Source organism: Loxodonta africana, chromosome 15 (genome assembly GCF_030014295.1).
Source record: "Loxodonta africana isolate mLoxAfr1 chromosome 15, mLoxAfr1.hap2, whole genome shotgun sequence".
NCBI classification, from domain to species: Eukaryota; Metazoa; Chordata; class Mammalia; order Proboscidea; family Elephantidae; genus Loxodonta; species Loxodonta africana.
This window is the reverse complement of record NC_087356.1, coordinates 34,712,616-34,729,237: the sequence shown is the minus strand read 5'-3', so window position 1 is coordinate 34,729,237 and position 16,622 is coordinate 34,712,616.

The window sequence follows — 16,622 nt, the reverse complement described above, 5'->3', positions numbered from 1 at the left end:
TGTTAGAGGCATGTCCAGCTGTTTTGGTAGAGGGCAGTCAAGGTTGTGCTGTATTGTAGACACTGCTGTGCTCCCACATGTGTTTTGGTTAACAGGTTCTACTAAAGAGCTCCACAACCTTCCACTCACCACATGGGCGTTGTGGCTCCCATATTGTAAGGATGGACATAAAGTTCTGGACAGGATTCAAGGGAAGAGGCATAGATCTTACAAGAAGAAGCAAAGAATTATAGGTAAAGGGAGAGAAAAGATGTGCCATTCTTTCAACTGTCTTGAAATAGGAGGTGTTGAAAACATTAAGCCCTTAAGAAATTGATTGCAGGAGGAAAGAATAGTTTCAGAAGTGATGATCTTCAGTGTCCTATAGATCACAATTTAAAATGCCCAGTTTTAACAGAGGTGGGACCAAGACGGCAGAACAGACAGATGCTTCTGGTGAGCCCTCTTACAACAAAGACCCGAAAAAACAGATGAAAGAAGTATATTTATGACAGGCTAGGAGCCCTGAACATCAAAGGCAAAGTTAGAAAATGAACTGAGTGGCAGGGGAGGAAGAGATGGTTCAGAAGCAGAGAGGAGTTACCAGACCTGAATCTCTGAGAGCCCTCAGGCACCGTTCCCAGGAGTGGCTGCAGCAGGCTGATGCTAGCGTTTGGCCGCAGTTTCCTCAGGGAGAAGCAGCCAGCCACACAGCCTACTCACACCTGTGGAGCCAGAGAAGAATGGCGCTCTCAGCAAAAGCTAAGTACTTGTGTATATTTTACAGTGCCTCCCACCCCTAAGCTGGCTTCAGCAGCTGTTGATTTCCCTGAGCCTGAGATAGGCTCTGTTAAGCACCTAGAGCCATCCTCCAGGCCCTGGGGAAGGAATAAATTAACAATTGGGGGAAAAGATAATTTGTCAGCTCCACTAACTGGGGGAGCTTAGGACAGAAGCAGGTCCTGTCCAGGCATAAACTGTCCTTGAACTTTGGGTACCTTTCCCCCCTGCATGGACCTGTGTGGTCCTATTTCAAGAGAATAGGCTCTTGTTGGCAGACTACAACTGTTTCAGCTGTGTGACGGAGAGGTGGGTATTTGATGTTTGACATTACTTTACCTATTAAACAGGGTCCTCACCTACCCACATTAGGGACATAAGGACTGGTGGGTCCACTCAGGTCACCCAGCCACCCACAACAGGAGTCCAAGGATAACTGGTACCTCCCAGTTCTTACAACCAAAAACAATGGATGTCCATGGTCCATCTGCAGAATCTACCCACCTATGTGGTCTAGGGAAGAGGGACACGATTTCCTCAGAGATGCTTGGGGGACGACTCTCAGCCCTGTGCCTTGTTCAGAGGGTGACTGCCTGCTGCAACCAGATACCAGTACGTACACCAATCACCCCCTGCCCCTCCAAGACTGTAGGACAGAGCCTGTACCACACACATGATAATCAGCTACCTGGACACCTGAGCTGAATTCATACAAGAAAAGTGAATGGACTCCTAGACTGATATACCTGATAACAGCTCTAGCCATCTGTGGACAGGATGTCAGAGCTTCAAAAATGAAAATAATTAAGCTAGCTCACTCAAGCAACCCATTTGAGCATATCAAAACAAAACAAAGCAAGAAGCTATAACACTGTAAGCAAACATAAAATAAACTAATGCAATAACTTATAAATGGCTCGAGGCAAGAGTAAATATCAAGTCACATAAAGAAACAGACCATGATCTCCTCAATGAGCCCTCAAAACAAAGAATCAATGGATCTTATAGATGACATTGACTTCCTGGAATTACCGGAGGTGGAATTAAAAAAAAAAAAGATAAATGTGCAGAACACTTTAAGACATCAGGAAGGAAATCAGGCAATATGTAGAACAGGCCAAGGAACACACAGATAAAGCAGTTGAAGAAATTAAAAAGGTTATTCAAGAACATAATGAAAAATTTAATAAGCTGGAAAAATCCATAGACAGCAATCGGAAATTAAGAAGATTAACAATAAAAATTATGGAATTAGAGAACTTAACAGAAAGAGGAGCAGAATTGAGCAAGTGCAAGGCAGAATTTGTGAACTTGAAGATAAATCACCTGACAGCAATATATTTGAAGAAAAATCAGATAAAAGAATTTTAAAAAAGAAGAAATCTTAAGAACCATGTGGGACTCTATCAAGAGAAATAACCTACAAGTGATTGGAGTACCAGAACAGGGAGGGGTAACAGAAAATACAGAGAGAATTGTTGAAGATTTGTTGACAGGAAATATCTCTGATATCGTGAAAGATGAGAAGATATCTATCCAAGATGCTCATCGAACACCACATAAGGTAGATGTTAAAAGAAAGTCACCAAGACATAATCAAACTTGCCAAAACCAAAGATAAAGGGAGAATTTAAAGAGGAGCTAGAGATAAAAGAAAAGTCACCTCCAAAGGAAAGCCATTAAGAATAAACTCAGACTACTCAGCAGAAACTATGCAGGCAAGAAGGCAATGGGATGACTTATACAAAAAACGAAGGAAAAAAATTTGCCAGCCAAGAACCATATATCCAGCAAAACCATCTCTCAGATATGAAGGTGATATTAGGACATTTCCAGATAAACAGAAATTTAGGGAATTCATAAAAACCAAACCAAAACTAGAAGAAGTACTAAAGTGATTTCTTTGGTTAGAAAATCAATAATGTCAGGTATCAACCCAAGACTAGAACACTGGACAGGGCAATCAGATGTCAACCCAGATAGGGAAATCACAAAAATAAATCAAGATAAAAAAGTTCAAAACAGGGAAACAGGAATATTATTATGTAAAAGAAGACAACATTAAAACAAAAAAGAGGGACAAAGAAATGTAGTCATAGATCTTTCATATGGAGAGGAAGACAAAGCGTATAAAGAAATAAAAGTTAGTTTTAAATTTAGAAAAACAGGGGTAAATATTGAGGTAATCATAAAGGAAACAAACTATCCTACACATCAAAATAAAATACAAGAGAAAAGTAGAGACTCAACAAAAACAAAATCAACAGCAATGAACATGAAGAAAAGACAATATATAACGATAAATTACTCAGCACAAAAAATTAAGTGGGAAAAAGAAATGGTCAACAACACACAAAAAAAAGACATGAAAATGATAGCACTAAATTCTTACCTATCCATAATCATGCTGAATGTAAATGGACTAAATGCACCAATAAAGAGACAGAGAGTGGCAGAATGGATTAAAAAACAAGATCCGTCTATATGCTGCCTACAAGAGACACACCTTAGACTTAGAGACACAAACAAACTAAAACTCAAAGGATGGAAAAAAATAGATCAAGCAAACAACAATCAAAAAAGAGCAGAAGTGGCAATACTAATTTCTGACAAAATAGACTTTAAAGTTAAATCCATCAGAAAGAATAAGGAAGGACACTATATAATGATTAAAGGGACAATATACCAGGAGGATATAACCATATTAAATACTTATGCACCCAATGACAGGGCTGCAAGATACATAGAACAAATTCTATCAGCATTGAAAAGTGAGATAGACAGCTCCACAATAATAGTAGGAGACTTCAACACACCACTTGTGGTGAAGGACAGGACACCCAGAAAGAAGCTCAATAAAGACACGGAAGATCTAAATGCCACAATCAACCAACTTGACCTCGTACACATATACAGAACACTCCACCCAACAGCAACCAAGTATACTTCCTTTTCTGGTGCACCTGGAACATTCTGTAGAATTGACCACATATCAGGTCATAAAGCAAGCCTTAGCAGAATACAAAACACTGAAATATTACAAACATCTTCTTCTCTGACCATAAGGCCATAAAAGTAGAAATCAATAACAGAAAAAGCAGGGAAAAGAAATGAAACACTTGGAAACTGAATAATACCCTGCTCAAACTGAACAGTACCCTGCTCAAAAAAGACTGGATTATAGAAGACATTAAGGATGGAATAAAGATATACATAGAATTCAATGAGAATGAAAACACATCCTACCAGAACCTTTGGTACACAGCAAAAGCAGTGCTTAGAGGTCAATTTATATCAATAAATGCAAACATCCAAAAAGAAGAAAGGGCCGAAGTCAAAGAATTATCCCTACAACTTGAACAAATAGAAAGAGAGCAACAAAAAAAAAAACATTCAGGCACTAGAAGAAAACGAATAATAAAAATTAGAGCTGAATTAAATGAGATAGAAAACAGGAAAACAATTGAAAGAATTAACAAGACCAAAAGTTTTTTTTTTTTTTAAAAATCAACAAAATTGATAAACCACTGGCCAAACTGACAAAAGAAAAACAGGAGAAGAAGCAAATAACATAAATAAGAAATGAGAGGGACAATATTACAACAGACCCAACTGAAATGAAAAGAATCATATCAGATTACTATGAAAAACTAGACTCAAACAAATTTGAAAACCTAGAAGAAATGGATGAATTCCTAGAAAAACACTACCTACCTAAACTAACAAAAACAGAGGTAAAACAACTAAATAGACCCATAACAAAAGAAGAGATTGAAAAGGTAATAAAAAAAAAACTCCCAACAAAAAAAAAGCCTTGGCACATATGGGTTCACTGCAGAGTTCTATCAAACTTTCAGAGAAGAGTTAACACCACTACTACGAAAGGTATTTCAGAGCATAGAGAAGGACGGAATGCTACCAAACTCATTCTATGAAGCCACCATATCCCTGATACCAAAACCAGGTAAAGACACCACAAAAAAAGAAAATTACAGACCTATATCCCTCATGAACTTAGATGCAAAAATCATCAACAAAATGGTAGCCAATAGAATTCAACAACATATCAAAAAAATAATTCACCATGACCAAGTGGGATTCATGCCAGTTATGCAGGGATGGTTCAACATTAGAAAAACAACTAATGTAATCCATCAGATAAATAAAACAAAGAACAAGAATTACATGATTTTATCAATTGATGCAGAAAAGGCATTTGACAAAGTTCAACACCCATTCATGATAAAAACTCTCAGTAAAATAGGAATAGAAGGAAAATTCCTCAACATAATGAAAGACATTTATACAAAGCCAATAGCCAACGTCATCCTAAATGGAGAGTCTCTGAAAGCATTCCTCTTGAGATTGGAAACCAGACAAGGATGCCCTTTATCACCACTCTTATTCAACATTGTGCTGGAAGTCCTAGCCAGAGCAATTAGGCCAGATAAAGAAATAAAGGGCATCCAGATTGGCAAGGAAGAAGTCAAAATATCTCTATTTGCAGATGACATGATCTTATACACAGAAAACCCTAAGGAATCCTCCAGAAAACTACTGAAACTAACAGAAGCGTTCAGCAGAGTATCGGGATACAAGATAAACATATGAAAATCAGTTGGATTCCTCTACACCAACAAAAAGAACATCGAAGAGGAAATCACCAAATCAATGCCATTTACAGTAGCCCCCAAGAAGATAAAACACTTAGGAATATATCTAACCAGAGATGTAAAAGACTTAGACAAAGAAAAGTACAAACACTTCTGCAAGAAACCGGAAGAGACCTACATAAGTGGAAAAACACACCTTGCTCATGGATGCGAAGACTTAACATTGTAAAAATGTCTATTCCACCAAAAGCGATGTATAGATACAGTGCAATTCTGATCCAAATTCCAAGACATTCTTTAATGGGATGGAGAAACAAACTACCAACTTAATATGAAAGGAAAAGAGGTCCTGGATAAGTAAAGCATTACGGAAAAAGAAGAACAAAGTGAAAGGCCTCACTCTACCTGATTTGAGAACCTATTGTACTACCACAGTATTCAAAACAGCCTGTTACTGGTACAACAATGGATACATAGACCAATGGAACAGAATTGAGAACCCAGGCATAAATCCATCCACATATGAGCAGTTGATATTTGATAAAGGCCCCAGATCAGTTAAACGGGGAAAAGACAGTCTTTTTAACAAATAGTGCTGGCATAACTGGATATGCACCTGCAAAAAAAAGGAAACAAGACCATACCTCACACCATGCACAAAAATGAACTCAAAATGGATCAAAGACCTAAATATAAAATCTAAAAAGATAAAGATCATGGAATAAAAAATAGGGACAATGTTAGGAGCCCTAATACATGGCATAAACAGTACACAAAACATTACTAACAATGCAGAAGAAAAACTAGATAACTGGGAGCTCCTAAAAATCAAACACCTATGCTCATCCAAAGACTTCACCAAAAGAGTAAAAAGATGACCTACAGACTCGGAAAACATTTTCAGCTATGACATTTCCTATCAGCACCTGATCTTTAAAATCTACATGATACTGCAAAAACTCAACTACAAAAAGACAACCCAATTAAAAAATAGGCAAAAGATATGAACAGACAGTTCACTAAAGAAGACATTCAGGTAGCTAACAGATACATGATAAAATGCTCATGATCATTAGCCATTTCAGAAATGCAAATCAAAACTACAATCGGATTCCATCTCACTCCAACAAGACTGGCATTAATCCAAAGAACACAAAATAGTAAATATTGGAGAGGTTGTGGAGAGACTCGAACACTTATACACTGCTAGTGGGAATGCAGAATGGTACACCTACTTTGGAAATCGATTTGGTGTTTCTAAAAAAAAGCTAGAATTTCCATATGATTCAGCAATCCCACTCCTTGGAATATATCCTAGAGAAATAAGAGCCTTTACATGAACAGATACATGCACACCCATGTTCATTGCAGCACTGTTTAAAATAGCAAAAAGATGGAAGCAACCAAGGTGCCCATCAATGGATGAATGGATAAATAAATTATGGTATATTTACACAATCAAGTACTAAGCATCAATAAAGAACAGGAGGGAAGGAAGGAGAGAGGTATTCATTCATTAGATAGTAGATAAGAACTACTTTAGGTGAATGGAAAGACAACACACAATACAGGAGAGGTCAGCACAACTGGATTAAATCAAAAGCAGTTTCCTGAATAAACTGAATGCCTCAAAGGCCAGCGTAGCAGGGGCAGGGGTTTGGGGACCATGTTTTCAGGGGACATTTAAGTCAACTGGCATTATAAAATCTATTAAGAAAACATTCTGTATCTCACTTTGAAGAGTGACATTTGGGCTCTTAAACTCTAGCAAGTGGCCATCTGAGATGCATCAATTGGTCTCAACCCACGTGGATCAAAGAAGAATGAAGAACACCAAGGATACAAGGTAATTATGAGCCCAAGGGACAGAAAGGGCCACATAAACCAGAGACTACATCAGCCTGAGACCAGAAGAGCTAGATGGTGCCCGGCTACAACCGATGACTGCCCTGACAGAGAACACAACAGAGAACCTTAAGGAGCAGGAGAACAGTGGGATGCAGACCCCAAATTCTTGTAAAAAGACCAGACTTAATTGTCTGACTGAGACTAGGAGGACCCTGTTGGTCATGGCCCCTAGACCTTCTATAGCCTAAGATAGGAACCATTCCCAAAGCCAACACTTCGGACAGGGATTGGGCTGGACAGTGGGATAGAAAATGATGCTGGTGAAGAATGGGCTTCTTGGATTTAGTAGACACTTGAGACTACGTTGGCACCTCCTATTTGGAGGGGAGATGAGCGGGCAGAGGGGGTTAGAGGCTGGCAGAATGGACAGGAAAAGGTAGAGTGGAGGGAATGAGTGTACTGTCTCATTTTGTGGAGAGCAATTAGGAGTATATAGAAAGGTGTATATAAATTTTTGTATGAGAGACTGACGATTTGTAAACTTTCACTTAAAGCACAATATATAAAAAAAAAACCCAACATAGAACAACAAAAATAAATAAATGAAAGTCCCAGTTTTGTGTGGAAAACAAAAGCATGCCAATTAGTATGCAAAATATTAACATCAGATTCTTAGCAAGGTTAAATACATTTTAGGGATGGAGAAGAGCAAAAGGGGAAAATTAACCTTGAGAATTTCAAGTCCTAACAAGGTGAGGATAAAATTTCATTATCATTCAAGAAAATATTCTGGGAATGTGGGATCACCAGAGAGTACTTCTGGAGCAAAAATAAACAGAATTTCCTGGACAGAAGGAAGGATCATATTTCATTCTTCCCACAGGTCCCAACATCTACAGGCAGACCTGGCTACATAATTTGGGCAGCCCAGTGCAAATGAAAATTTGGGTCCCCTTGTTCTAAAATCTGGAAAAAAGTGTACTACAATACAAAACTTCTTCCTTTCTTCTGGAGTCTCTCTCCAGGCCTGTTATGTGGTTTTTATTTGCTATTCAATGCCACATTCCCCTGGGGCACAAGGATAGTAACCAGACCAGTGCAGACCCTCATAGGCACCCAGGGTCTGTGCTGTATGACTCAGCAGCTTCCTCTTCCTTCCAGCTACCAACCATCAGACCAACACGTTGTGCCTCAGCTGTGGATGAGGAATTCAATATCCCCTTCCAATTGGCCCACTGATCCAGTTATAACAAATGGGACTACACTCAAGGGATTGCAATTTCTGCACTGCGATGGGCTGGCACCTGAACCAGAGATGGATGAGAGGCTGGCCTCACTAAGTCATCTGCCTAAGGTACCATGGAACTGCCAACCTGGGATGGGAGCAGCCATTTCTGTACTCCAACTTCAGATGCCATGAGGCAGGCATGCCTGACCCTGACCTGTGTCTGTGCCTAGGGCCCCCAGAGGGACAGAGTGTGTCAGTGATTACTGGTCAGAGTTAAGGACAGGGATGCCAGAGTTAATGAGGGGCAAGAGGCCAGGTACCTGAGAACCTAGACTGGGAATAGGGAGAGGTGGTGAGAAGAGGGTCTGAACATGAGCCAAGGCTCTGAGCACCTGGAAATGCTCCATTGTCCCATTGGATTGCATTTAAAAATACAAATTCAAGGATAAAATTATTAAGAACTTCAAGACAATGATATAGAGCATTCAGCTCCAAGAGTAGGGCCCTTTTGACTGCACTGGTTGCATGCCCATGAAACCAGTCCTATGTGCAGGAAGGAGAGAGAATCACCACTCAGCCTCTGTGGGCAGCTGAAGAAGCTCTATGTTATCTGCTGAAGGACAGGAGACAGGACAGAACTGGTCAACAGGAGAGAAACATGTATAAAACTAAACCAGGGGTCGGGGTGGGAAATACAACTTCCTTCCATTTCCTTGGTGCAATTATATGACTTGAATTTGTCTCGTGTTAATGTCCTTATAGGTCACCCTTGTCTTTCCCCCTGGGAATCTAGGCCAGGATTTATGGAGGGGTTCCCCTGAAGTCACTTACCATTATTCTCCAAGTGGTCTCTTCTACCATGTGGAGTAAATCCAAGCTTGGATGACTCTTCTCTCAATCTCGTCTCTCCTTTTTGTCTTGTAAAAATCTCTTGAAGTTTCTTATACATATAAAACATCATTTAATGACTCCCCTATTTTCATATTTCTTTTTTTATTTCATCGAGAATTACAGAAAGAAAATGGTCAAATAGGTAGACTTTTCTAATTGGAAGATTGTTGTTTCCTTCTTTTTTGGTTCTGCTCCAGCCCTGACAAACAGTCATGAGGATAAGTTCTCAAAATAGATACCTGGCCAGCTCTTTTCCTGGACTGGTTCAATTTTTGTTAAGGAAATTTTCATTATATTCACAGAGATTAGAAGTAATAGAAGTTAAAAAAATTCCAAACCCAGGAACTTTACTCAAGTGGTGGTAGGAGACAGCAGCAGGGTAAATAGAGTAAATTGAGTCTGTGAAAGCTGAAAAACTAAGAGTCTGTAAAAAACAAAAAAATATGGCCCCAAATCCACCAGCATTTTCTCCCCTGTTCTTTAAAACATGGACATAGAAAAGAATGAGAGTTTTGAAACCTGGATCTGCCTCTAGCTGACTTGAACTTGAGCTGGCCATCAATGAGACTCAATTTTTTTACATGTAAAACGAAGATGATAATTCCTATGTCATTGGGCATTTGTAAAGATTAAACACTATGACATACATACAGGGCTTGTCCCAGAGAAAGGGGTCTTTCAGAAAGTCACTAGTGAGGGAATCCCCAGGCACCCAGATTTCTTAGACTGCACTGCTTTCTCCTCTCCAAGCCATGTCCTGGCCTCCTGACTTGATTACCAGGGAGAACTCTGCCCCCTGGTGCCAGGGTTGGCCCATGGCTGGTATTGGAAGTGAGGTTTTAGTGAACAGGTGCCGTGAGACAGAGATCTATCTGATCAACCGCATCGTTTCAGAGAGGCAAGCCAGAAGCAGCCCACATACTCAACAAGTAAGAAAGATAAACAGCTTTTAATAAAAAAGGAATATTCTACTGCATACAATTTCCTTTAAACCGCCTGATTATCTCTCTGGATTGCTGCTGTTACAATCTTGTTGCAAGCAGAGGTGGGAAGAGGGAGTTTAATTTAAAATACCACCCGAAGAACAGGGGATTTAGGAGAACAAAATGTTTCCTGCTTTTTGTCTTTTTCTGAGACAGCTCCACGGCCCCTGATCTCAGATCCAAAGGCCCACTCTCACCAAAGCAAAGAACAGGGTGAACGGGTACCAAGCTAGACGCTGGCAATAGTGAACACAGTGTGTGTGCGCATGTGTGTGTATGCGGGGTGTACGTGTGTGGGTGTAGTTGTATGTGTACCTACGTGCCTGCCTGTGTAGGCTCATATGGTAAGTATATGAACCTGAGGTTGGCAGTTCGAATCCACCAGGCGCTCCTTAGAAAGTCCATTGGGCAGTTCTACTCTGTCCTATTGGGTCGCTATGAGTCGGAATCGACTCAAGGGCACTGGGTTTGGTTTTTTTTTGGTTGGTCATGACCACAGCAAAAAAGGAAAAGCAGACAAAATTTCTCATCCTAAAACCCAGTTGTTGTCAAGCTGATTTCCACTTGTGGTAGTCCCAGGTGTGTCAGAATGGGACTGTCCTCCACAGGGTTTTCAATGGTTGATTTTTAAAATGTAGATTGCAAGGCCTTTCTTCTGAGGTGTCTCTGGATGGAATCAAACCTCTGATGTTTCAGTTAGCGGCTGAATCACATTAACCATTTGCAATACCATCATCCTACATAGATAATATTTCCTTCTCTTGATAGCAAAATACAGGTGAACCTATTTATTTACTTATTTAAATTATAGTAACCGTTACCGTGAGAGGGAGAGATGCCCTGATTCAAACAACTAAGGGAAAAATAAGGCAAAGAAAACCACCAAAGGATGGGAGAAGAAAAAAATTCAACAAAAGTTATAAATTAACAATAATATACTAAACAACTAAAATAAACAAGATTAAGGATACATGTCAAAATCCAGATAAATAACATGCAACAGAAAAGAAAATAAGCAATATTAGTCTCAGACAAATCAAATTCAGGCAAAAAGCATTATATCAGACAGAAGGATTTATCCTTTGTTGGCAAAGGTAATAATCTATAATGAGGGTCTAATACCTATTTACTTTTATGTGCTAAATGAAATGGCATTGACATACATAAAGCAAAGAACTATTAGAAAATAATAAGGAAAATCAACAGAATAATATTAGGAGGATATTTTAGCACAATTTTCAATCTTATATAGTTTAAGCTGGGTTGTATAGTTTAAGCAGACTAAGGAGACCAAATAAACATACCAACAAATAAATAAATACATAAGCAAGAATGTGAAAGGCTTACTTGAATAAAGTAATTAACAAAACAATCAAAGCAAAACTGAAGTTCTTACAATGATCTAGAAGTCACTCTTTGGTCTGCTTCTCCCTTCCACTTAATTCTCTGACCTTATCTCTTTGGATTCCATTCTTGTACATTCCCAGTCAGAATATTTGCATATTCTGTTCTCCCTTTCTAGAACATTCTTCCCCAGATATCTGCATGACTAATTCCCTCACTTCCTTTTGGTCTTCTTACTGTTTAAATTCTCCTTTTTATCCTGTCAAAATTGCAACCTACTTCCCATTTGATGATCCTTGTTCCTCTTCTCTGTTTCTTTCTTCCTTAACATGTTTTGCTATGTAACATACTATGCATTTTCCTTATGATTTTTTTTAATTGTCTACCCCCACTCCTGCATGTAGATTCCCTAAAGGCAGGGATTTCTATCAGATTTGTTTCATGCTGAACCTTCAGTGCCTAGTGCCTGACACATAGCGCGGACTTAATAAATATTTGTTGAATGATTAAAATATGATTTTTAAATGCCCTCAGACAGAGAGATGATCACATGCTATGTTACAAATAATATATGGGTATAGTCCACATATTATAAGTTACATAACTGCATTTTAAAGGATAAAATAGTAACATTAGAGATTACTGTTTTTTTTCCCCCAAAAGAGACACTCTTTCCTGGAAATTCATATAAAACCTATATCAATTTGTGTTTCCCCAGAGACAGGCACTGAGACAAGGAGTTTAACTGAGAGTTTCAAGAAACACTAGCAGTGGAGTGGGGATGTGATACAGAGGAAAGGAAGCAGCCCATGAAGGTGAATTATTAACTCAACTATAAGACTGGGCAATGGGTGATGAATCCCTCAAGGGAAATTCTAGCAAACCTTATACCCACCCCTACCAAGAAGTAAGAAAACGAGACAGTGAGGCAGGACTAGGTTAGAGCAGGGCCGGCTGGGCTCCCCCGCCCTTCCCTGTTTTTGCACATAAAAAAAAAAAAAAGACAAGCAGGGCAGTGAGTGGAGTAAACAACCTGACCCACCCACTGGAGATCAGAACAGAACACAGAGGGCCCTGTGAGCAAGAGGTACCAGCTGAGGGGTAGTACAACTGAAATGTTGCAAATGAACTGTTAATATATAGTTTTCTGGGTTTATAGTTCTTGCAAGACTCCATAAGAGCAGAGTGTGTGCAAAAGAAGTAAAAGCAACCCCTGTTTCTCCTTCCCCTGCAGGCCAAAGGGGGCAATGTGACAAAGGGGCCCAGTGCACCTGTGTCACATCCCATAATGAGTTATGTCAAGGGGAACTGAAGGACTTCCATCTTGAAGAAATCCTGCATGTGCACCTGCATTTGCTTAACCCAACCCCTTCTCAGAAATCTCCGCCCTTCCCCGCAGAACCTCATGAATAAACATCAAAATCCCTCCTCCCCCCCGTTGTTGAAACCCTTCAATACTTGGCTCTTAGGCAAATCGGTGAGACAGTCTCCCTGAAGGTTCTAGCCTTTACTGTCTCCTTTTGCTAGCTGAAGGCAAAATAAATTGCTTGTGTAACTCCAGGCTGCCTCAATAGTCTTACTAAGCTGCACAAATCTGGTTGGGTTCAACCAAGGAAGGGGCCCTCAGTAACAGAAGTAGGGATATTTATACACTAACTCCCACTTCCAGTCTATTGCAAATAGTTGCATAGATGCAGATTCTGGGTGCCAGAAAATGATAGAATCTGAGGGATAATGGTAGAGTATTGACAGATATAGAACCAGCACTATCCTGGCAACCCAAAGATGGGAGCTCTGCAAGCACTCAGAAACTCAGCCTCAGTGGTTCATGGTAAGCAACAGTAACCTTGAGGCTTCTCCATGTGACTTTGCAGAGTAAGGTCCCTAATACGTGAGAGATGGAAGAGGATTTGGGAGAACAGGACAGATGCCACACTGCCACATGGTGATTGGATCAAGTGTAAGACTTACTTGGGGCTCCTAGAAATACTGGAAGAAATTTGGAGGAGACCACTGGTCCTTAAGCTAGGAGAATTTACTGAGCGACATAAAAGAAACCGAAACCAAACCAAACCCATTGCCACGGAGTCGATTCTGACTCAAAGTGAAACTATAGGACACAGTAGAATTGCCCCCTAGGATTTCCAAGGAAAGGCTCATGGATTCGAATCTCTGACCTTTTGGTTAGCAGCCAAACTCTTAACCACTGTGCCATCAGTGCTGCAGCATAAAAGAAGGATCAGAAACAGATACTCAGTGGGGCAGAATAGAGAGTTCAGAATCAAGTCTACATGAGAATTTTGTAGCATTTCTAATTAATCTTCTAACAATGGGCTGCTCAACAGAACAAATTCGTACCATAGAATTTTTTTTTGGAGAGGGAGTGAGGGGTATAGCTAACTTGTTACATACTTAAGACATGTAAAAACACTAAGGTGTGAGACATTAACATGCAAATAATCATCAAATATTTGAATGTGGAAGGAAGGACTTTTTTATTTAGAAATCATAAAGGAAAAAAATTGATAGATTTGACTACATACAAAACATTGCATGTGATAAAAATCAATAGTAAAATATTAAAAGATGGTTGAAAAGTTAATTGTAACAAGTATTACATCCTACTTGGTAGACCAATGTCAGTGTCCTTAATATAATATGTAAAAACCCAGTGCCATTGAGTTGTATTCTGACTCATAGTGACCCTATATAATATGTAAAGCTCTTAAAAATCAATAAGAATATCATGAACATTTAATGGGAAATGGGCAAAAGCCAGGCAATTCACAAGAGAAGTTTTACAATGTTTGATGAATTTATGAAAACAACAGTCAGCCTAAACATTAAAAATTTTGAACTAAAACTAGTGTTTTGTAACTTTAGGGTGCAAAAATAGCAACTTAAATGTTGGTGAGGGTGCTGATAAAGAGACACATGATCACATAATTCTGGTGGAAATCTAAATTGGCATTGCCTATTTTTTATTTTAAGATAATTTGGTGATATTTTTTAAAAACTTTCGTAATTAGTATAATATACTTCAGAAAATATATTTCAAGTAATTCATCCTAAGAAATATATTCTGGATGTACACAAAGAATTCCACAAGTAACATTTTAGTATGGAAAAATTATGTAGCAAATAAACTGAACTTGCATGATTCATAGAGTATAGTCAGAAAATACCCCAATTCTTGTTTCTCCCTGTAGTTTTAAAATTTGTTCTGTTTCATTCCTACCCCTAATTGAAAACTCATAAAACGCCATGAGATTTTGGTTCATTCTGGTAACAAAAATTCTGGGTTCACTTTAAGTCACAAAATGTTTTCTATACAGCACTATGAAATTGTATCCTATGTTATAATCCAAACTTTAATTTGATTTGAAAGGTAAAATCTTCCTTCCTCAACCGGAATCTTGTGAATGTACAATACGGGGGAATGAAGGCATGGTCCTTACTCCGTTCTTCCTGGCCACTGTGATTTCTGGCTCCAATAGAGTTAAAGTAGGCATGGGGAAGAAAATAAATGGAACAAAATATTCTAATTGATTGTTACTACTGTAGAGTTGCTTGCCACTATCTGGGTCTGGATATTTAAGTTGGCATTCTCTCTTCAGTAATTTCATGTGTTCCTAGGAGCCTCCAATGAGCAAATCACTTCTACTTTTTATGATGTGTTCGTGCATTCTTCTCTGGCTAACTATTCCCATGACAGCCCACCCCAGCTAGACTTTCTTTTCTGGGGTCTTATTGCCTCCAGGTGGTCTTCTCAGACTGAATGTAAAACTCCAGCCAGTTCTCTTGGGCATAACCTATATACTCTTTCCTTCTTTGTCTGGATATAAATAATAATAATTACAGCCTGGGAATATTGACTTTTCAGTGCAACCATGTCTCCTGTGCATATGCCTTTAGTGAACTCATCTCTGACTTTTAGATTTGGTAGGTGGGTATCAGTCCTAGTCTACTCTGTCTTCCTAGCTGCAGGAAAACAACTCATGCTCTCCAAGTGGTCCCACTGGAGCCCTTCCTCTTTACTTGAAGTAGAGGGAAAGACATTTCCCCATTTCTTCCTTTGAGTGGATGCCCAGAGCACAGATCTCTCCAAGAATCCATCCTACCAATCCTTTCTATCAACCCCTCCCCGCCCATTTCTATTTATCCTTAATGTGGTCGAGGGGTTAGGAGCTGTTGAACCGTTTTTTGCCTGTCTACTTTGAAACTCTTAAAGAATGGTTTATTTCATGATCAACTTTGGTATCTAATATCTTTCACGTTGTTTCCATTTCAACATTCTTATACATTAGAAATAATATTTCATTGGTTAACATTTTATTAATTTCAACCAGTAGAAGCCATAAAGACATTAAAAATAATGTTTTTAAGAGATCCATATAGTTATATGTAGACATTTTATAATATATTGTTGAATATTGTAAAAAAACATTTTAAAAAGTAGTGTGTTTTGATTCAAATTTTGCCTGAAGTAATTATGCCTATCAACGCATAAAAAGGGTAGAGTGGTAACATTCTAAAATGTTAACAGAAGTTATCTCTGAGTGTGGCAAGACTACAGGTTAATTTATTTTGCAATATTCCTTATCTATAATTTATGAAATATTTCTAGAAGTTTCTTGTAGGACAAACTGAAAAATGTTTTACTTAAGTAAAAATCTGTTTTAAAATTAAATTCCAGAGACAAGATATGGTATAAGAGTAGAAACCTAGTCTAACAGTCTTTAAACTTGTGTCTATCTCCTGTATGAACATGGGCAATCCAGATCAGAGTTCACTTTGTAATATCAATTGAGCTAAACATTTAATAGCTTGTCTATGGACCTATTTCCTTGTCTATAAAATAGCCGTGCTGGATTCTTTCAAGATAGCTGAGAACATAAACCATCCTTCTTACCCACTCAAAATTTTGTGAAATGTCAGAAAATATACAGGGGAAAC